At 34.6% G+C, this 23,385-nt stretch overlaps 1 long non-coding RNA gene across 1 annotated transcript; it reads left to right on the forward strand.

Annotated features, from left to right (window-relative positions):
• Nucleotides 1-20,104: 20,104 nt before the first annotated feature.
• On the forward strand, nucleotides 20,105-21,076 carry LOC105789809 (uncharacterized). The gene is made up of 2 exons (XR_008190753.1): nucleotides 20,105-20,503; nucleotides 20,588-21,076. It is a non-coding gene; the product is annotated as an uncharacterized LOC105789809 (long non-coding RNA).
• The last annotated feature ends 2,309 nt before the right edge of the window (nucleotides 21,077-23,385 follow it).

Consider the following 23,385-nt stretch of genomic DNA (forward strand, 5'->3'; position numbering starts at 1 on the left):
AATCGAAAACTAGAGACATGGACCAAAAGCTAGAACAGTTTCAGAAGGAAATGCAAGAGCAAATGAATGAGCAACTAGAGAAGATTCAACAAAAGATGATGGATAAAATAATGGAATCTCAGGGGAGTATGATGGCTAAGTTGACTCAGTTATTGGCTGGAGGAGTTGACAAACGGAAGGGGTTGGTGCTCAATACTGAAGAAGGAGACAACGCGGGACCTGGTATTCCTCAGGACTTACTTCTCAACAAGCGGGGATATATCTGCGCAAATCTTCCGTCACTATCAAGCTTCAAGACGATACTGAAACACCAATAAACTTCCAAGCTAGAGACAATCTTGCTAATCCTGTTATCCCAGACTTCGACGAAACAATCGAGAAAATGAATGATGAATTGCCGAAACAACTCGAGGAAAAATATAAATGGCTGGAGGAAAAACTTAGAGCGATAGAAGGTACTGAGAGCTATCATGGAATTGACGCTAGAGAATTGAGCTTGGTTCCAGGTTTGGTACTTCCTAACAAGTTCAAAATGCCAGAGTTCGAGAAATACAACGGGACTAGTAGCCCCGAAGCCCATATTACTATGTTCTGCAGGAGGATGACTGGATATGTTAATAATGACCAGTGGCTGATACATTGTTTCCAAGATAGCCTCGCAGGGGCTACATCCAAGTGGTACAATCAACTAAGTCGTACCCAGATTAATTCATGGAGAGATCTAGCACAGGCATTCTTAAAACAGTACAACCATGTGACTGACATCGTACCTGATAGAATTACTCTGCAGAACATGGAGAAGAAGCCTGGTGAAAGTTTCAGGTAGTACGCACAGAGATGGAGGGAGGTTGCTGTCCAAGTTCAGCCATCTCTTCTAGAAAGAGAGATGACCATCCTTTTCGTTAATACATTGAAGGCCCCATTTATTACGCATCTGTTAGGAAGTGCTTCTAAAAGCTTTTCTGACATAATTATGAACGGGGAAATGATAGAAAATGCCATCAGAAGCGGGAAAATAGATGCTGGGGAAAGTAACAGAAGGTCAGCTTCGAAGAAAAAGGAGAACGAGGTTAACAACACAAGTTCATATTCAAAAACGGTTACAGTCAATCAACTGGGAAAGATGGCTGTTAACCAGTAGGGATCATCAAAGCAGAGATCTGACACAAGACAAAACTCAGAGAAGCTTCAATTTACACCAATCCCAATGTCGTATAGGGAGCTATATCAGAATCTATTCAATGCACACGTGGTTGCCCCTCACCACTTGAAACCTCTGCAACCCTATACCCCAAGTGGTACGATGCGAACGTACAGTGTGATTATCACGCGGGAATTGTGGGGCACTCTATAGAACATTGTACGGTGTTCAAGAAGCTGGTAGAAAGGCTCATAAGCATGGGCGTGGTTAAATTGGATGATTCGCCTAGTACAGAGAATCCGTTACCTAATCATAATGATAATGGAGTGAACATGATAAGTGGGAGCATGGGTAGAAAGATCAAGGAGGACATATCAGAGGTGAGAATTCCTTTGAGGTGGGTCTGGAAAAATATGGTAAGAAGGGGATTGATCGTCTCAAGTTCAGAGAGAAGCCTCGAAAGAGTGGAAAATTACTGTGAGTTCCATCACGAGGAGGGACATAAAATCCAGGAATCGCAGAATTCAGAGCCTTGGTTCAAGACTTGATGGATAACAAGGAGATAGAATTTTATGAAGAAGTTAAGGAGGATGGGAGCATTTGCACATCAGAGTCTTCGAAGGTTCCAAGAGTAATGTAGCTTGTGGTCTTTATCTCGCGACCCAAGAAAGATGAGGTGAGAACATCAGCAATGCCAAGGATTACAATAAAGAAACCTGCAACCTTTCCTTACCAAGACAGTAAGAGGGTCCCATGGAACTACGAGTGCAATACTACTGTCCCAGGAAAAGAGACTGCAAAGAGCCAGTGTGTGAGTGCCAATCCAGAATCTATGAAAGAGGCTACACTAGGGGAGCAAAAAGGGAAAATAGTTGAGCCAGTGAAGGAGGAAGAAGCTGTGGAATTCCTCAAATTTTTAAAACATAGTGAGTATAATGTTGTTGAGCAATTGTATAAATAACCGGCCCGCATATCTGTACTGTCCTTACTCTTGAATTCAGAAATACATCGGAATACGTTGATGAAGATGCTAAATGAGACCTATGTGTCCAAGGATGTTTCTGTCAGTAAGTTAGATCGGTTGGTCAATAATATCAGTGGTGATAATTTCATATTTTTCAATGATGATGAAATACCTTCTGGGGGCATGGGATCTACCAAAGTTTTGCATATCACTGCACGGTGCAAGGGGCGTATTTTGCCAGGAGTACTGATTGACAATGGATCAGCTTTGAATGTATTGCCATTATTCACACTTAACAGGCTACCCATGGACAGTTCGCACATAAAAACATGTCAAAATGTAGTGAGGGCATTTGACGGTACAGAAAGGAAGGTCATGGGAAGAATTGAGGTACCCTTACTGATCGGTCCAACTGTTTATGAGGTAGATTTTATTGTGATGGATGTCAAACCTTCCTATAATTGCTTATTAGGAAGACCATGGATACATTCGGCAGGGGCAGTACCGTCATCATTACATCAGATGTTGAAGTTAGTGTCAGATGGTCGGCTAGTGACAATAAAAGCCGAAGAGGATATAATAGCAGCCGTATCCAATGAGATGTCGTATGTAGAGACCAATGACGAGTCAGTTGAATGCTCATTTCGATCTTTGTAGTTTGTAAATGTGACATTTGTTCCTGAAGGGAGCAAAATTTTGGCTCCAAAATTATCCAAAACCACAGAGATGGGTTTACAATTGTTGGTAGGAAAATGAGCTTTACCTGGAAAAGGGCTGGGGAGATATCTTCAAGGGAGGACTGAGGTTCCAATGCTGAAAGAAAAGCAGGATCACTTTGGCTTAGGATACAAGCCAGACAGAGGGCAGAAAAGGAAAGAGATAGAAAAAAGGCAAGAAAGGAGAAGGGCGCGTTTAAATGGGGAGGAAGCTAAATGGGAGCCAATGATAATTCCCCACATATCCAAAACTTTCGTATTTGGAGGAGTAATTTATCAGGAGAGAAGGAAATCGATTGAGGAAAGCATCGAGGAGACGTTGGGAAATATGCACATTAATGCCATTCATGAGCATGAGAATGAAGAGAGAAGTTGGCTAGATATTCGTCCTTATGAGCCTGGGAGTGTTCTAGACAATTGGACTGCGGAAGAAATACCTAAAGTCTTTAGAACTGTCTCAGAGTAATATTTAGAACAAACTTGTTGTTTTAGCCTAGAAATAACAAGAACTCTTTTGTGAAATAGGCTTATGTTTAAATATCATTATTTTAATAAAATACATTTTTGCAATTGCTTCGAGTAAATATTCTTTCATTCTTTCCATACGCCTAAATATATTCTTTCATTACACAATTAATTGTACATAAATTCATACATTCTTTTGTAACCATAATAGGTCTCTGTGTATCAATGACATGAATGACGCTGCTACGAGTTCAGAGTGCCCTTTTGAACGAAACGTGTGTTTAGGGGGATCGCATGACTTTGAAGGTGATAAAGATGGTGGTTTATCTTTGGACTTGTTGAGGATGGTAGAGCAAGAGGAAAATCAAATCCTACCTCACAAAGAGTCAGTAGAAATTGTGAGTTTGGAGAAAGGGAAGGAGGTGAAAATTGGAACTGAAATTCTCGTAAAGACAAAACCAGACCTCATTGAATTACTCCATGAATTCAAGGATGTCTTTGCGTGGTCATATCAGGATATGCCGGGATTGAGTGCTGACATTGTAGTGCATTGCTTACCCATAAAAGAGGATTGAAAAACAGTTCAACAGAAGCTTAGAAGAATGAGGCCTGATATTGTGCTCAAAATAAAAGAGGAGGTTAAGAAACAGTTTGATGCTGGTTTTTTACAGGAGGTCAAATATTCTGAGTGGGTAGCCAATATCATCCCAGTCCCTAAAAAAGATGGAAAAGTACGAATGTGCGTTGATTACAGGGATTTGAACAAAGCAAGCCCAAAGGACAACTTCCCATTGCCACATATTGATACTTTGGTAGATAACACGGCGGGATTTTCGTTGTTTTCTTTTATGGATGGATTCTCAGGATATAATCAGATAAAGATTCATCCAGAAGATATGAGAAAGACTACGTTCATTACTTTATGGGGAATGTTTTGCTATAAGGTGATGCCATTTGGATTAAAGAACGCGGGAGCAACATATCAGAGAGCCATGGTAACCTTGTTCCATGACATGATGCACAAAGAAATCGAGGTGTATGTTGATGATATGATTGCCAAATCCAGAACAGAGGAGGAACATGTGCAGGTCCTGAGAAGATTGTTCTTAAGATTAAGGAAGTTTCAGCTCAAGCTTAATCCGACAAAGTGCACTTTGGAGCCGTCGTCGAAAGTCATTAGGCTTCGTGAGTCGTGAAAAGGAATTGAGATCGATCCAGACAAAGTCAAAGTAATACAAGATTTATCGCCACCACGTACCCAGAAAAAAGTTCGAGGTTTCTTGGGAAGATTGAATTACATTGCTCGGTTCATTTCACAGTTGACCGAGAAATGTGATCCCATATTTCACCTTTTGAAGAAACATAATCCTGACGTTTGGAATAAAGAATGTCAAAAAGCCTTTGAAAAGATAAAGCAATACTTATCCAATACCCCAGTTCTGTCACCACCCAGCCCAGATAGACCCTTGATTTTATATTTAACAGTGTTCAACAACTCTATGGGATGCGTGCTGGGTCAACATGATGCGACTGGAAAGAAAGAAAAGGCGATTTACTATCTCAACAAGAAATTCATTGATTGTGAGATGAGATATTCACCTATTGAAAAATTGTGTTGCGCCTTGATTTGGACGACCAAGAGGTTGAGGTAATATTTACTCTATCATACGACTTGGCTAATTTCAAAATTAGATCCTTTAAAGTATATGATGGAGTCAACAGCATTGAATGGAAGAATGGCTAGATGGCAAATCTTGCTCTCTGAGTTTGATATCGTATATGTAAGTCAGAAGGCCATCAAGGGAAGTGCGATAGCAGATTTCTTGGTTAGCAGGGCTCTGGAAGATTATGAGCCTTTAGACTTTGATTTCCCGAATGAAGATTTGACGTATGTGGCAAATACTGAAGAGGATCCCCAAGAAAATCATTCTTGGAGATTAAACTTTGACGGAGCATCGAATGCATTAGGCAATGGGATTGGGGCACTCCTGGTGTCTCCGAATGGAGATTATCATCCTTTCACCAGTAAATTAGACTTTGATTGCACAAATAACATGACTGAGTATGAAGCTTGCATCATGGGTATACGGGCAGCCATAGAGCAAAAAATCAAGACATTAGAGGTATACGGAGACTCAGCATTGGTAATATACCAGCTAAGAGGGGAATGGGAGACAAGGGACCCTAAATTGATCCGTTATCGGAGATTGGTCTTGGAATTGATCGAAGAATTTGACAACATAACCTTTTGTTATCTCCCACGGGAAGAAAATCAAATGGCTGATGCTCTTGCTACTTTGGCCTCAATGATTAAAGTGAATCAGTTAGAGGACATGAAGCCTATTCAAATTAGTATTTATGAGATCCCAGCCCACTGTTACAGTATTGAGGAGGTGGAGAATGATAATCCTCCCTGGTACCAAGATATATTGCAATATGTGAAGAATCGCGAATACCCAGATCAGACAACGGAGAATGATAAGAGAACATTGAGGAGGCTAGCTATTGACTATGTCTTAGATGGGGAGATCCTATACAAAAGGGGAAAGGATTGAGTACTGTTGAGATGTGTGGACGCTGTAGAGGCTAAGGAAATTTTAGAAGAAGTCCATGAGGGTGTTTGTGGAACGCATACTAATGGATTCACCATGGCTAGATAGATCATGAGATTCGGGTATTACTGGTCCACTATGGAAAGAGATTGCATCAATCATGCCAAGAAATGGCATAAATACCAAATTTATGGGGATAAAATGCACGCGCCTCCTTCTCCTCTTCATGTTATGACTTCTCCATGGCCTTTCTCCATTTGGGGTATGGACGTCATTGGACCAATATCACCGAAGGCTTCTAATGGACATCGTTTCATTTTTGTGGTTATTGACTACTTCACTAAGTGGGTAGAGGCAGTATCATATGCTAATGTCACGAAGTCAGCAGTCAATAAGTTTTTGAAGAAGGAGATTATATGTCGATATGGAATGCCTGAAAGGATCATATCTGACAATGCGTTGAATCTGAATAACAGCACAATAGCGGAAGTTTGCGATCAGTTCAACATTAGACACCATAATTCATCACCGTATCGCCCGAAAATGAATGGTGCAGTGGAAGCGGTGAATAAAAATATCAAGAAAATCGTGGCGAAAATGGCTGAAACTTACAAAGATTGGCATGAGAAGTTACCTTTCGCTCTTCTGGCTTACCGAACATCTGTCAGGACTTCTACTGGGACAACACATTTTTCTTTGGTTTATGGAATTGAGGCAGTGTTACCCATCGAGGTTGAAATTCCTTCTCTTCGGGTATTGGCTGAGTTAAAATTGGATGAAGCCGAATGGATCCAATCTCGGTATGATCAATTGAACCTGATTGAAGAGAAAAGATTAAAAGCCATTCGTCATGGCCAAATGTATCAGAAGCGAATGATGCGAGCTTATAATAAGAAGGTTCGTCCCAGAGAATTTCATGAAGGGGATTTGGTTTTGAAAAAGATCCTCCCTTTACAAAAGGATTTCAGAGGGAAATGGATGCCAAACTGGGAAGGACCTTATGTTGTGAAAAAGGCTTTTTCTGGAGGCGCTTTGATTTTGAGTGAAATGGATAGCAAAAATCTTCCGAATCCTGTAAATTCAGACTCGTTTAAGAAATATTTCACTTGAAGAAAGGGAGGAATCAAAGTGAAAACCCGCAAAGGGCACTCTGATTTCCAAAAAAAAAAGAGGAGAGGCCAAGGTGAAAACCCGAAAAAGGCGCCTTGAGACCAAAGGGGGTTTGAGTTGAAAACTCAAAAAGGGCGGCTCAAACATTGTCAGATTGGGGCACATGGTGATCTTGCTTCGCTAAAGTCAACAATAAAAGGATGAACGACGTCTTGGAGGCATTGGCAAAGTACTGTAGATCCCTTAAACACATGTTAAATTCAGAATGGTTCTTGGCTTGCACAGAGAAGTTCAAGCGACGATATCCAAAGCACCTAGTCTTTATAATATTTGTACCAAGTTGGTTGGTTCTTGTAAAAAAAACTTCATTCTTTGTTGTTCTTGAATACCTTTTCTTTTCAGGACACTTACTATCAATAAATTCTTGAATTAATCTCATACTCAGTATTTTTGATTTTTGTGCAAGCATGTCGCATTGGAATAATGATTGATGGACTAATAAACTTTCACAAAAGAAGTTTTGTCTATTACTTTGGAAATTTCTAAATAATTTAGTAACCTGAAACAGAGCTATTATTTAGAACACCTAAGTTCAAAGATTAAAGAGCCTAAGAAGGAAAAGTCCAAATTAAGACTGTTTTTTCGAATTTGGTTGTCTGAATGTCGAATGAGACAACAAGAAGTCTTGATGGGGTTGGAAGAAGTCCCCTATAGAAAGGAAGCTCCTCATTGGGGCATGAATATTTGGTAGGACACCCAGAGAGTGGTGAACAAATTTCATAATTCGTATCCTTAAATTACGATAGGAGAGGATTGAGAAGAGTCAAAATTTTCTTACTCTTAAGTCGTGGTAGAAGGAATATGGTACAAATTCTTCCTTCTAGAGGATTGCGCTTTAAAAGTGCACAATGGGAGGCAATTTGATTAAGTATTTCTCTGGAGATATCAACCAAGCAAAAGGCGTCAGCGAAAAAGCCTTAATAAACTTGAAGAAATGATAATTCTCGAAAAATGACATTCTGCATGCATTCAAATGTCATTCATACACGTCTAGTTAGGAGCATTTGATTCATTCTAATCATGACATCCTAATCTCTAGACATAATTAGGTTCATTATGAAGGTCATGTTCCACAGAAAATAGATCAGTGAAAATTGTAGATCTTATCTCCCTAAGCAGTAGTGGAGCAGATCGAAAACGGCGAATCTTATCTTTCCAAGATAGTGGGAAGCAGATTTGAGTCACCAGCCTTATCTCCCTGAGCAGTAGCGGAGTAGGTTGAAAATTATAGATCTTATCTCCCTAAGCAGTAGCGGAGCAGATCGAAGACGGAAAATCTTATCTTTCCAAGATAGTGGGAAGCAGATTTAAGCCACTAAGGCTTGTCTCCCTGAGCGGCAGCAGAGTAGGTTGAAAATTGTAGATCTTATCTCCCTAAGCAGTAGTGGAGCAGATCGAAGACGACAAATCTTATCTTTCCAAGATAGTGGGAAGCAGATTTAAGCCACCAAGCCTTGTCTCCCTGAGCAACAGCGGAGTAGGTTGAAAATTGTAGATCTTATCTCCCTAAGCAGTAGTGGAGCAGATCGAAGACGGCAAATCTTATCTTTCCAAGATAGTGGGAAGCAGATTTAAGCCACCAAGCCTTGTCTCCCTGAGCGGTAGCGGAGTAGGTTGAAAATTGTAGATCTTATCTCCTAAGCAAGAGTGGAGCGGATCAAGATGGCAAATCTTATCTTTCCAAGATAGTGGGAAGCAGATTTAAGCCACCAAGCCTTGTCTCCTTGAGCGGCAGCGGAGTAGATTAAAAATTGTAGATCTTATCTCCCTAAGCAGTAGTGGAGTAGATCAAAGACGGCAAATCTTATCTTTCCAAGATAGTTGGAAGCAGATTTAAGCCACCAAGCCTTGTCTCCTGAAAGGCAATGAGTAGGTTGAAAATTGTAGATCTTATCTCCCTAAGCAGTAGTGGAGCAGATCGAAGACGGCAAATCTTATCTTTCCAAGATAGTGGGAAGCAGATTTAAGCCACCAAGCCTTGTCTCCGAGCGGAAGCGAGTAGGTTGAAAATTGTAGATCTTATCTCCTAAGCAAGAGTGGAGCAGATCGAAGACGGCAAATCTTATCTTTCCAAGATAGTGGGAAGCGATTTAAGCCACCAAGCCTTGTCTCCACGAGTAGCAATGAGATAATTGAAGATTGTAGATCCTAGCAAGAGTGGAGCGGATCAAGACGCATTTAATCTTATCTTTCCAGGATAGTGGGAAGCAGATTTAAGCCATCTAGTCTTATCTCCCTGAAGTTGCAGTGGAGTAGATTGAAGCACTAGTTCCTATACCTCTAAAGATGCAGTAGGAATGAATTAGCAGTAGAAAGGAATGAGGCTACTTGAAGAAGAAGAGTACCAAGTCCAGCACGACCGGGCAAAATTTGTCATTTTTAAAGTCTTTGCTTCGTTCCCGTTACACGACTACGAGCAAAGAGGGGCAGCTGTAATACCTAAATTTTACCCGCCCTTTTGTAAATAAAAACATCAGATATAAAGCCCAATTTTTACAAAGCAAATAACCGGCCGCAAGGTCCAAAACCCAAAATACAGCAAGGGGGCCCAAAGCTTAGAGGCCCAAGACTGATTCAGGAAACCCTAGGGTTTCCAGGAGGCAACAACACCGCAACTGAGCCAAGCCAAGCCCCGGATCTTCACGATCTACACCTGCGAACAAGAAAGGAAACAAAAATCAAATCAAATCAGATCGAATCAATCAAAATTCGTTTCCTGATGTCATTTATTTTATTTGGCTATAAAAAAGCCATTCCAATACTGTAAACAGATCGGATTTTCGAAATCAATAAAAAGCTTTTTTTTTTTGGCAACACAACAGAGAAACAAACGAATCAAAAGGTTGTTACTTGTAGTTTTTTATTTTATTTATAATTTTTTTTATCATTATAGATATACAAATAAAATAGATAAGGGAAGGAAGGAAACCACCTGCGTTTGGCGCCTAAATCGCCGTGTGCCTCCGAGGTAGCCGTCTCCGAGGAAAGACGGTCAGAAACCGAAAGGTTTCTCGAGTTTTTGAGGCGTCTCTGCCTTTATTTTGAAAGTTTTAAGCCCAGATTTGGGCAAAGGGGGGTCGAGAAGGCTAAAATGAGGATTTTTCCTTTTCCGGCCACCGTAGACGGTGGTGCCGGCGCCAGAGAACGGTGGCAGCCATGGTGGCTTGGTGATCTGTCATGATCAATCGATGGTCGGAGGACCAAGGGTGAGAGGTTTTTTTTGAAAGATTTGTTTGTTTTTAAAAAAAATGGGTTTTGAAATAAAATTTGGTTTTAATTCTGGCTTAAATAGCCAATTGAAAACGGCGCTATTTTGAGGGGAGGATCCGCGCGTTGACCCGACCTGGACCCAGGATCCGCGTGTTTTTTACACAGAGGGGCAAATTGCGCTTTTAGCCCCTTCGCCTTTAAATATCTTTATAATTAGGTTTTTTTATGTTTTTAAATTTGCTCTTTAATTTATTTTAATTTCAATTTAACCCTTCTTGAATGACACCGTTCTAGAGGAGAAGGGAAAATTGCCCTTCCAGCCCCTCTATGTAATTTGCGAGTTCAATTTGGACCTCCAAACTTTATTTATTTATGATTCACCCTGCTTTTTTACTTGCACCCAATTTAGTCCTTTCTCATATTTTTTTCTTAAAATCAGATTTCTAATAATTTTTTATGAAATTATTGTTATTATTATATGTATATATATAAATATGTTTCTTTTGTATGTATTTATACATTAAAAAAACTAATATTTTTTGTATATTTTAGACACATGTTTTATTAATTTTGATATTATTTTAATTATTTTAAACTTATATATTTTCATGGGTACATGTATATTTTTTTTGTTTATTTCAATTATTTGTCTATTAATTTAGGTTTACATATTTTTTATCTTGTCCATTTATTTGATATTTTGCGTGCCATTATTTTATTTATTTGTTCATATATTTGCATTATTTCTATGCTATCGTAATACTTATTATTGCATTATATATTTAATGTAGCATAACATTACATTTTTTTACTCGATTTTTAAAATCAAACTTTTTCAAAATAGATATTCTTTTAATCAAAATAAGAGCTCATTATTGGGAATTCAACAAGTTGTGTCCAAACGTATTGGATGTGATGCATTGATTTCTCGAAATGAAGATTTTTAAAAAAAGTCATAAAGGAAATATTCCGAGTTTGGGATTTTAAAGGAATTGTGCCCTAACGTATTGGGTGTGATTTCTTAAATCTTGGATAAGTGGTGTTCTTTTAAAGTAAAGGAAGTATTCCGAGTTTGGGATTCTAGAGGAATCGTGACCTAACGTATTGGGTGTGATTTCTTAAATCTTGGATAAGCGGATATTCTTTTAAAGTTTTATTGTACAAGTATTTTGGCCCAATTCATTTTTGGGGGAAAATTAGAATGCTGTGCCCTAACACATTGGGTGTGGTATCTTCTTTCTCTGAAATAATAAGGGTCTTAATACGTAGCCTTTTAAGTTTTGCTAAGGATTACGTTTTTCCAAATTCTCGACCTTAAGACATTAATTAATTAACTAGGTACCAATTTTTGGGCGTTACGAGGTGCTAATCCTTCCTCGACGTGAATCGACTCCGAACCCGTTTTCTAAAAAATTCGTAGACCAAAGCTATTTTTTAGGTGATCCAATCACACCCTAATAAAAGATTGGTGGCGACTCCTAATTTTCATTTTTTTAAGTCGACAACCCAAAATTTTTATTTTTCAAAAAATGGTTTCGACATCCCTCATCCACATCCTTCATCGAGATTGGATAGGGTGATTTGGGATTCCTCGGCATCAGGTTGTTTTTCTATTCGTAGTGTTTTCTGGTCCTTAAAGCAATATTCATGGAATACCAAAGATATCTTTCGGATGAATATCTGAAAGTATCAAGGACCTCATCGAGTTCGATTTTTCCTTTGGATAGTTCATAAATAAAGATTACTAACTAATTCAAAATGCTTCAGGACGAGAGTGGGTCATAAACTCTCTCTTTATGTAATCATGAAATTGAAGACATTCTTCATGTACTTCGAGATTGTTCGGCTGCAAAGAAAGTGTGGAAGCATGTGGTCCCAATTGATCAACAAACTAGGTTCTTTTTTGATCCTTTTCATATTTGGTTTTCTTATAATATTTGTTTCCACATGAGATTACAGGAACATGGAGTTCTCTGGTCGTGTTTTTTTGGTCTCATCACCTAACAAATTTGGAAGAATATAAATCTATTCATCTTTCAGAATGTTACTTGGTCAGCTGCTGAAATTGTTAAAGCTTCTCTCACTTGGGCTCAATAATTCAAATCTTGTTAAAACATTTATAAAGCCAATTTCCCAAAAACAAAATACCAAAAATATTCTGAAGGAACGTGGGTCCATCTTTTCTCTGATGGTGCAGTGGAGCGAGCTACGGGAAATGCTTTTGCTGGAGGAGTGATAAGTGTTCAGATTGATAATTGGATCTTGGGTTATAACCAATTATTAAGTAACTGTACTCCTTTTGAGGCAAAACTCTGGGGTATTCTTGATGGGATCCTCATTCTATTAAATGAAGGATACAAACGAGCCACAATTTAGACGTGGCAAATGCATTGTCAAATAAGGGTTTAGAATATCCAAGCATCACAGTCCTTAGAAGGGTTCAAAGGATTTTGTGTTCTGAAGGAAAGTGGTGGATTAGAATTGTGCCTAGGGAAACAAACTTAATTGCAGATCGATTGGCTAAGGTCTAGCTTACATATAAGTCAAGCTTACACTTTTTTGGTGTGGCTCTTTATGAAGTGATAGAGTCCCTTCAACAAGATAAAGCTTGTGGTGCTTTTAAGCATTTGAGTTGAGGTAATTTTATTTTTTTTCACCAAAAATATAATTGCATATACATCTGTTTAAAAATTAAAAAATAAAATAAAAGTATAGAGATAAATTGAAATATATCATGTACATTTTGAATTAGTCAAATATATCATGAAATAAAAATCCTTGTATATTTTGCAAAAAATTATTAAAAGTATTTCAACCTTCATTATAATATTATAATAAAATATAAATAACCAATAATAGAATTGAAATAATTACAAATAATAATAAATTCAAAAATATTAGCATACACATACTCATCAAATCAAGTTTGAATGAAGATGATGTTTCAAAGTAGTGGCTTTTGAATAGCTATATTTGCACATGGATATATTTATAGTTATGTGAATGTAGATGTGATACGAACTTTACAATTCAAGTGTAGGTTATATTCAAGTAATAAAATTTTGAGAGTTCGAGGTTGATCCACGTGGAAATTGATTAGAGCTTACAAGATTATAAGTATTATGTTAGAACAAATTTTAACACTTAACTTTGAAATGAATGTCGAAAATGAAAGTAAGAGCAAAAAACACTAGAAATAAGAATAAAAATAATGAAAGAAATTAACTAAAAATAATAATAATAACAAATACTTGGAAGAAAATATGTTGAGGTTAGAGGATCAACTCTTGATGTCATATTAAGATTAAATTTTAATACTCAATACTATTGCTTAATTAGAATCCACATGAAATGGAGGTCCCAATCGGGTAATCTAGCAATGTACGTCCAATAATTAAGCATATGAATTCATGAGTAAAGGTATGTCCATCAAAGGAGTGTCCAATAAGTCCAAGAGTTTATCAAATGAATCTATAGGCAAAAGTTGATGCAACATGAAAGTTCAAGTTTTTAAGTTCAGTCCAAAAATATAACATATGGTATTATAATAACTCGATAACTTCAAAACTTTAAAAAAAATTCAAATATTTATTATGTCAATTTTATATGCCTACAACAAATCAAGGTTAATTTATCCAAGCACTCATTGTGTGATATATTGTCTATAACAAATAAAATATCTTACTTTACAAGTATAATTATAACAAGTGATTGATAATTAAATCTAGCTCAAATGATGAGTATGAAATTTACCTTAATATTTGCCAAGAGTTTCACCATTTCACTTCAGCATTGAAAAGTTAGAATAATATAACAAAATTAAACAACTCAAATGTATATGAAAAAACATATTAGATATAAGAAACTTGAGATTTTACACGAATAAAGAAACAAACAGAAACTTAACAAGAAATTTATCTTGATCTCAACTTCAATATGCCTTCTATTCTAAAACCAAAGGTTATTTATAGAGGCTTGTGAAGAGGAAAATAACAATGCAAAGGACTTGCTAGTAATAAACTACTATTCCCACTTCTTTGTCATCTTTTGAGTCATTTTTCACATGTTAATTGATGACTTCTTTTATCCAAGCTAACGTCTTCAAATGGGAAAAGTCTAATAAAGTTGATTGATGGACTACACCTTTTATATTCACTGTAGAAATTTCAGCTCCAAACTCTAAGTATATTAGGAGATATGATTCAAACACGAAAATGCATCAAAACTATCCATCAATGTGAAATTTGTAACTTTCTTTTTACTTTTGGATTTATTCTTGATGCATTTTGGTGTTGGTGTTCCAATATTTGGGTATATCCTCAAATTCCCTTTTCGACAATATAAAGTACACCCAAAATGTAGTCCTGGGGCTTGAGAAATGATGGAAACACCAAGAAGTGTTCTGGCTGGAACTTCTAAATGTGTCCAAATTACAAAATTTGAATATTTAAGCATTGGATTGTCACTTAACATCTTGGATCAACTTTAGGCTTAGTGCATTTAATCTCATAGTTCCATGTATTGACATCTTCTTCCCAAACTTGTTTTATCTGCAAATTCTACATGGAATATTTTATTGAAACTAAATGTGTAAAAACACTAAAAACACACAATATTTACAATACAAACATAAAAAGTCAAATAAACTAAAATGAATTTAAAATATATAAAAATACTAAAACACTAAATAAATGTAAGTAAGTTATAACTCAAAATAATCATATGAGGACTCATCAAGATTCATATTTTATAAATATATAAAATTGAAATTATAATTATTTTATTTCCAATTATACTTAAGCCATATATACATATATGTATGTCTATAATTAGGAACTAAAATTATGGTGTACTGTATATAAATGTAAGTAGTTCATATTTTGTATATAAATGTGAATGTTTACATGTAATTGCTGTATATAAACATGAAAAGGTCAAACTATACTTATTTTCTTTCTAATTATACTTATGCCAATATTAATAATGACGCCAAACTTTTTTTTCCTTTAATTCATTGAATAAGGTAAAAATTGAAAAGTCAAGTATGAAAAAAATTCCTTTTAATTGTATTGAAGTTAAGTTTGATTAGCCAATTCGATGATGATATATATAGTTTTACCTATTTAATAACTTGTTCATTTATGCTTAAAATCAATACATACAATGGTGTGAATAGTATGTGTTGGGTGCATTTAGAATGACCAATTTGAGGAACAATGATTTGGTATAATGTTGACATAGGTAAAATTGTGTTAAAGACCTCTTTTAATATTGTTGGAAATGAAACATAGGTAATTTGACCATTTGGTTTCAAGACAGTAAGAACATGTCTTAAGACACTATGAATAAAATTAGTTTAATTGTGTATTTATGGAATCTAGGTCTCGAGACATCACATGTTGAGCATGTCTCGAGACTAGCGGTCTTTGTCTCGAAATAAGTAAACATCGAACTTAAAATAGTTATCTCTGTTTTAGGTCTCGAGACCACTCGTGAGACATGAAGGACCAAGTCTCGAGACTTGAACCCCGAAGTCTCGAGACATATCATCATCGAAGAAAAAGTATTAAACCAAGGGAGAACTATCTTGAGACCTAGTCTTGTTGTCTCGAGACATACTGTTGGATTCTGAGTTTAGATTCAAAACATAGCTCCAATTTTGACCCCGTATAGCTTCGTAACTTGTTAATTTAATAATCTTGACATATTCAATGTACGTATATGGATGCGATTGATGATTGCATTGATATGAGTGATAATTACATAGTGAATATTAGTGAAAAATGTTTTGTGTTAGTCTAAGTTGCTTTGACAATGTAATGTGACATCACACATTCGGATCTGACGACTGGGTCGGGTGTGGGGTGTTACAATCATGATTAGGATAGCAGTTGCTTTTAGGGACAAAAAAGCCCATTAATATAGGTTAGAGCACCTTATCGTCGGGATAAGACAATTAGTAAAAGGTTATACAAACGACATATCTCCCGACGGCCAAAAGTTTGTCGGAACATCTCTCTTATAACACCCCTCACTCGTCCCAACGATCAGTACAAAAGGGGAAAGCCATTAAAGCATGAACGTGTAAGAAATCTTGATTTTATTTAAGAATTTAAGGTTTAAAACATTTTTAAAAAATAATTAATATATGTTTTAGACAAATTGAAAGCTTTAAAAGTAATTTAAAATCATTTAAAATTTATTTTGAGTTAATCGGATGTGATCGAAACCCAAAACGGCCCCGAAAGGTCAAAACAACTTGAAAAAGTGTTGGGTTGCTATAGGGGTGCGACTTCACGATGCGGAACTCATGAGGTCATGACGATGAGAATGCGAAGTCGTGACATTGGGCTCCGTAGTCGCGATGTTGCCACTTCATAGTCACAAATTTACAACTTTATAGTCGCGACGTCACTTACTGAGTGTCCTCAAAACACTTCAAAATACTCTAAAATATACTTAAATACCATCAAATCATATCTCTTGGTTCCAAAATATTTAAAAACATTACTAAATCATATATAAACATAGTTTCAAGCCGTAAACGTTTAAACCAATTTATAATTCAAATACTTGTTTTAACCTTTCAAGATTGTTACAAACAACACTTGATTTTACAAATTCACACACTTATAAACACTGATGATAGTCCAAGTCTCTATGTACATGTCAATAACCTGCACAAATAACATTTAATAATAAAGAACAACCTTAAAAACTTGATGGGTGATGTGATGCTCCCGAACAAGATTACAAAATCAAATCAAATCAAATCTAATCTTATCAAATATGATTCCCCTCAATCTTCTAAGTTTAGTTCCCCATTTACCAAGGTAGCCTAATTTCCCATATCTGCATCATTGGGCTACCCGGGCTTCAAATAGACAGGTTTCTTTAATAGTTTTTTGAATTCGGCCAGTTCTTATTGGTCAAATTATCCCCATCTAACCGATAGACCTCCATGGGATGCATTTTGTGTGATGGTCATAGGATTTGTACTTTGGCCCGTGACACTTGAAACTTTCAATAACAAAATTTCCAAAATTTAGGCTCTTGTACACGCATGCTAACAAAATTTTTAAAGTCGGGACAAAGTTGTTGCTAAAAAACTCTGACCTCTCTTCACTCAAAAATATTATTCTCCTATTTTGTAATTTGGATGAATTTGTTGTTTATTTCATTAGAAACTAGACTCAATATGTTTTTCGTACACATAAAGATCATCCTCTAATTCATTTTATACAATTTTTAACAAAATTTCAAAATCAAAACAAGGGATGCCACCAACAGTTTTGACCTTCCCTCACTTAAACAGATTTATCTCCTATTGTATGTATAATTTGGATGCAAGTTCCATTTGTTCAAATAAAAACTAGGCTCAGTAGGATTTCAAACCATATGTGGCTTAACTTCTAATTAAATTTCTACAATTTTTGGTGAATTTTCAAAGTCACATTACTATTGTTTCCCAAAACTGTTTTAATGCAAATGTTGTTAACCAAGTCATTCACGTGACATATTAAATACATTTGCCCAATAAAAACACATTTAATGTTTATTCATGTAATAAATCTCATTTTTATTACACTATTTTTATATTAATAACTTAAATTCATTACTTTCCTAAAATATTTTAGCTTAAGAAAAGTAATAGTATCCAAGGGTACTTACTCTTTTAGATGCTTTACAACACATAATCTTGATTCCACCCTCATTCAAGCTTGGAAACTCCATTCTCATCATCAACATTTTTCATAAACAAAACATATATCAAAATATTTGTATAACAATTATTTCCAAGCTTTCTTATAATCACTAAAATCAAATATCTTGTTAGAAGAGTTAGTAAAACACTATTCTTACCTTGTTGAAGTTTTCTCCCCCAAGCTTCATTTTCTCACAAAAATCCATCAAACCCTAGGCTAATAATAGTGAGATTGATGATGAAAATGAGTTTAGGAGGTTGTTTCATAAGACAAAATGGAAAGGAAATGGGGAGGAGGAAGATGAACAATTTGGGGGGGGGGGTTACTAGAGAAGAAAAAGAAAAATGAGGTTGATGGGGTTCTCAACCCATTTAAAAAATTATTAACACATGGGCCTTGGGCTTATGTCCAACTATTTGAGGAACATTTCCTTAATACGAGGTTCCAACGATCCAAAATAAATTTTACTATCAGATATCACATTTAAATATTACTTCCATTAAAAAGTATTAAGAATTGACCAAATTACCCTTTATAGGAAAAATATCATTTTGCCCATTTTAACCCTTTCTCATAATTTCTTCTCAAAATTTGGCACCTTAGACCAATTCAATTTCTTAATTCATATATAAATCTTAATATAAATCCTTGTGTGATTGGAATTATAGTTTTGCCCCTTTCTTGGTGAATTTGGAAATTTTTAATTTAGTCCTTGTACTTCCAAATCTTTTCAATTTAATCCCAAAAGTGATTTTCACCAAACTAATTCATATTCCATTTATCCTTATTTCAAATAGGCAATAAAACTCGTATTTTCCTTTTTGGCTAACTTTGAATTTTAGTCTTTAAACTTTTCAAAATTTATGATTTAGTCCTTTTATCACATTTCCCCTTCTAAATTTCTTTTTGTTAAATCTCATCTCAATTATTAACTTTGATTCTGTAAGATTCATTTATCCAACTTGTTTTCAAATTTCTCACTTATCAGAATAGTAGCATGAGTCCAACTAAAAATTTTGGGATGTTACATCCTTTTTTCGTCAGTATAGGGTTTGGTGTGCTATATCCACAGATTTTATAGGTTTTACTGACCGTTTTCTTATACATGGAAAAAAGATATATATTTTGTAGTGTCTCCATCTTCCTTTCAATCTACTATGATATACAATGTTTAAGCACATGAAAATTTATCAAAGTTCATCAAATTGTTTTTTGTATATAAAACGTCAACACTTCACCTTGGATGGGATAACACACAATTTGGAGTCCTTAATACGATATGGTGTAAATCAATGGGGAAAGTTCCCATAGGAGTTTCTAGGTATAGATGGTGGTATTTAAGGAACCATTGAGACAAATGTGAACATAAATCTTTATTCAATGTAAATTTCTCTCTCAAAATGTACCTCTCATTTTCAATTCCAGTGTTTTTATAACAGTTTATGTTGACTGTTTTTCCTTGAAAGACTTGTAATGTCTCTGGAAATATACCAAATTGTTCTATTTTCAGAAGAAAATATAAACTGGTTTTGTTTCATCTTTTAATTTGTTTCGAATAAATTTTTATTTTCACTTTCAATAAAAGAATAGGGTTCAAATTGAATAAATATAAAAATATTAAGCTTAAATTTATTAATATATCCTACATATAAAAACTAAAATAAATATTCAACTGTGAAATTTTAACGAAGCTCTCTCATTTTACTAATTTAGTATGCTTATAATAATAATAAAAACTAAAATGTAATACAAATAAGGGGTATTGTGGTGAAATGCTGTAGGCTATTTTAGGGTATGCCATAATTATAATTGAGGTTGAAGTTGACATGATTTTAATAATAAAATGGAAAAAGGAAATTGAAAGTAAATAAAATTGTGTGTGGTTAATGGTTATGAGTCGCTCTAAAATTGAAAGGTGACGAACTTATCCTCTTTTTATTATTTTTACAAATTTAATTTAAAATTCAGATAAACTTTTTAAAAATAAAATAACAAGATAATGCCGAATCTATGGATATGCCAGCATTACATTTTGACAATGACCTATCTAAGCAAACTAGCCAGGTGCATGCCAATTTTCATCCAACCCTCTTTACATTGTTTATTTCTCTACATTCTAAAGTTTATCTTTAATTCCAATAGTTAATTAATGAATTGATGTATTGGCTGTGATGGAATCATTATCCTCAGAAAAGCCTAATCCATTTATTCTTTTATATGCATATATATATATATATATATATATTTGAAGTTCTTTTTCCTGGGTATTATATAAATCTAAATCTTGTTCAGTTCTACGCTTCAAGCTTGTTTCTATAGTCATGAGAAATGGTGAAGAAGATGATCAGAAAGAAATGTTTTGAGTACTCTCCAGGTTATGATGATGATGAGTTGATGAACATGGAAAATGGTGATCAAACAGCAACTTCTGAATCATCCATGGAAGACTATTCAAGAAATTGTTCTTCATCCTGAGACCTGGTAGATGATGCATCTTCTTCATCAACTTCAATTTTGTCCACCAATTGTAAAGGACCTTTATATGAATTATCACAACTCATGGCTCAACTTCCCATCAAGTTAGTACATTTACATATCTATATATAACATGAAGAATAATGGGAAGATTTCAAAGATTCTTAACCTTGAGTGATTGGCTGCAGGAGAGGACTTTCAAAGTATTTCGAGGGAAAGTCTCAGTCGTTCACATGTCTGACAAGTGTTAAAAACATACAAGATTTTGCAAAGAAAGAAACTCGTTACAAGAAGAAAATGAAAGCATGTAAAAGGTATGGGGGTGGATTAATGGGGGATACCCATAAATTGTATACTCTTCCAAAGCCCTCCATTTCAAAGAAAGCCTCGAGAAATTCTATGTCAGCTGCCTTGTGTTTCGCAGCCCAAACAAGTTGCAGTCGGCCTCCTCTGTCTCATCTACAACGTAACAACTTTTCATCTGTTTAGGGTTTTTAGATCAAACTCACATATGTTATCTTTCCTTAAATTATAGTTAAAAATATTCCAATGACCTTGTTGTCTTCAGAATATATATAGCATATTAACATTCTTGGTGCACTGATACCCGAAGATAAATTAGAATAAGATATCATAACACCATAGGATGTTTTGAAGATGAAGATCAAGAAAACATATATATATCCCGGGAAAGCTTTCCTGACCTTCATCTTCAAAACAAGTAGATATAAAGATGATACTATTAAAAATTGGAAGTAACTAAGGATTAGTGTATTACAATGATCACTTTGTGCAAATTAGAATACAACAGATCTATAGTAATCAGAAAGGCTTTAAAAGAGCTTATGATTGGTCTTACAATCATCACTTCTTAGATGAACAATACAGGCTATGTTCTTTGGAGTTGAGTATGAATGTTGGAGGGATGAAGTTAGAAATTTTCTAGGGGTCAATAAAATTGTAAAATATTGGGAGGGCCAAAACTAAATATATTGTGTTAAAAATACTTAAACTAAAATTTTTATTTTATAGAGGGGCAAAATTTTGAATTTTTCCATTTAACTAAAGGCTTAAATTTAAGATTTTTCTTATTAGAAGGCCTTATATAGCAATTTGATCATTTGACTAAGGCCAAGCCTACTCCTCTCACTACGCCTTTGAATGTTGGTTTATATATATATTACCTTGATTGAACGAAAAGAAAAAGAAAAGAATATTAGATACGAATATATTTGTGTCTTGAGTATTTGCAAAATTTATTTATTTTCACCATGTATTTGAAGTGTTATTAACGAAATCTTAAAGATGAATTTTAGAGTTTTTATTGTTGGGAGGGTTTAAAGAAGTGCAAGTAAATTTGTTCCCATCATTATTGAGATAGCTTTACTTGAATATTGCCTTCGACTTAAATAAGACTGATATTAGATCTTAAAATGGATAAAGACACATATAATTATACCTCAAGAAATGTCATTAAAAGAACATATCCACGCGTTCATGTATGAAAATTTGTCGAACATGAATGCTTGGAGAAAAATAAAGAGATGAAGCAGCATAACACTCTAAGGTTCGAATTCTAAAGCTTAAAGCAATGGTGCTTTGGTCGACTGGAGTATCTAAAACTGGGATATAAGTGGTTTCAAAACATCACCACCTATAATACGGAAAACAGTGTCGGGGACGATAATGCTTAATATAGTTTAATGCAATTCGAGGAAAAGGCATATATCATCAAGAAAAACAATTGAAATCTAATATAAATATAAGTGATGATGCATTAAATATATACATTGATAGCATCAAATATTAATTCGTACATATATATATTATAACATTATAGATCTTATAATCCCTAATAAAAAAATAATTTGAGTTAAAAGTTTTTGGCATAATGCTAAATTTAGTTCTTGATGTTTACATCTTTTATCAATTTGGTCATTATTCTTCTTCTTTTTTTTGCTAAATTTGGCTCTCAACTTAAAAAAAAAAAAAATCAAATTTGACTATCAACCTTTTGAAAAATAGTGGAAATGATGTTTTTTAACGAGAATACTAATTAAAATGTTCAATTTTTAAACACGCCAACCTGTATGACAGTCCACGTGTACTCCATGCTAGTTTTTTTTATTTTTATGAACTTTTTAAAGCTTTTTAAAGCTTTTTAAATTTGATTTTTTATTTTTATAATTTTTGAATTATTTGTTGGCGTGACATATAAAACAAATTATGTTAGGTTAGCATTACGTGCATATAGTCTAACAAGCCGTTATCAAGCCAACAACGTTAAAAGTTAATGTTTTAGTCATCATTTATGTTAAAAAATTGTTTTGTGTTATGAATGCTATTAAGTGGATGTTCATTATAATCAACATTTTACTTTTCATCTTCCTCAACCTTTCACCTTTCATCTTCTTATAACCCTTTCCTATTTATGTATTAGAAAATGAGGAGTCTAATCTCCCCTATATATATATATATATATATATATATATATAGGAGTATACTACTTGTAATGATGATGGAAAAGAAGAGAAATGCAATAGAAATCTCCGTTTATTTTCATCTATTATTTTTTGTTCTTTGCATTATTATTAATTTATAACACGTTATTAGCATGAGCTTGCCCGATAGTATTCAATATTCGTTGGAAAACAAGTAATCTAGATGTACAATGTCCTTGTTGAAGAAATAATCCTAAGGTATGTGATTTTCTATGCTTGCTTGAAAGATTTTGAGATGTCAATATTCTTAATAAAAAAATTTAAAAATGATACTCATTTTTTTCTTCGTATTTAAGTATCAATTTATGATTTATATATTTCATGGTATACTTGTTTATGATCTAAGACTTTGAATAAGATTGAAGTATTAACAACTTCAATACTTTTGCTTAAATATGTATATCTTTTATAACATATGTCATTGATATGATAACTACGTTGCCTATTAGATTATTTCTAATAGGATCATACTTGATTTGTGAGTA

The sequence above is a fragment of the Gossypium raimondii genome, chromosome 2, assembly GCF_025698545.1.
Source record: "Gossypium raimondii isolate GPD5lz chromosome 2, ASM2569854v1, whole genome shotgun sequence".
NCBI lineage: Eukaryota > Viridiplantae > Streptophyta > Magnoliopsida > Malvales > Malvaceae > Gossypium > Gossypium raimondii.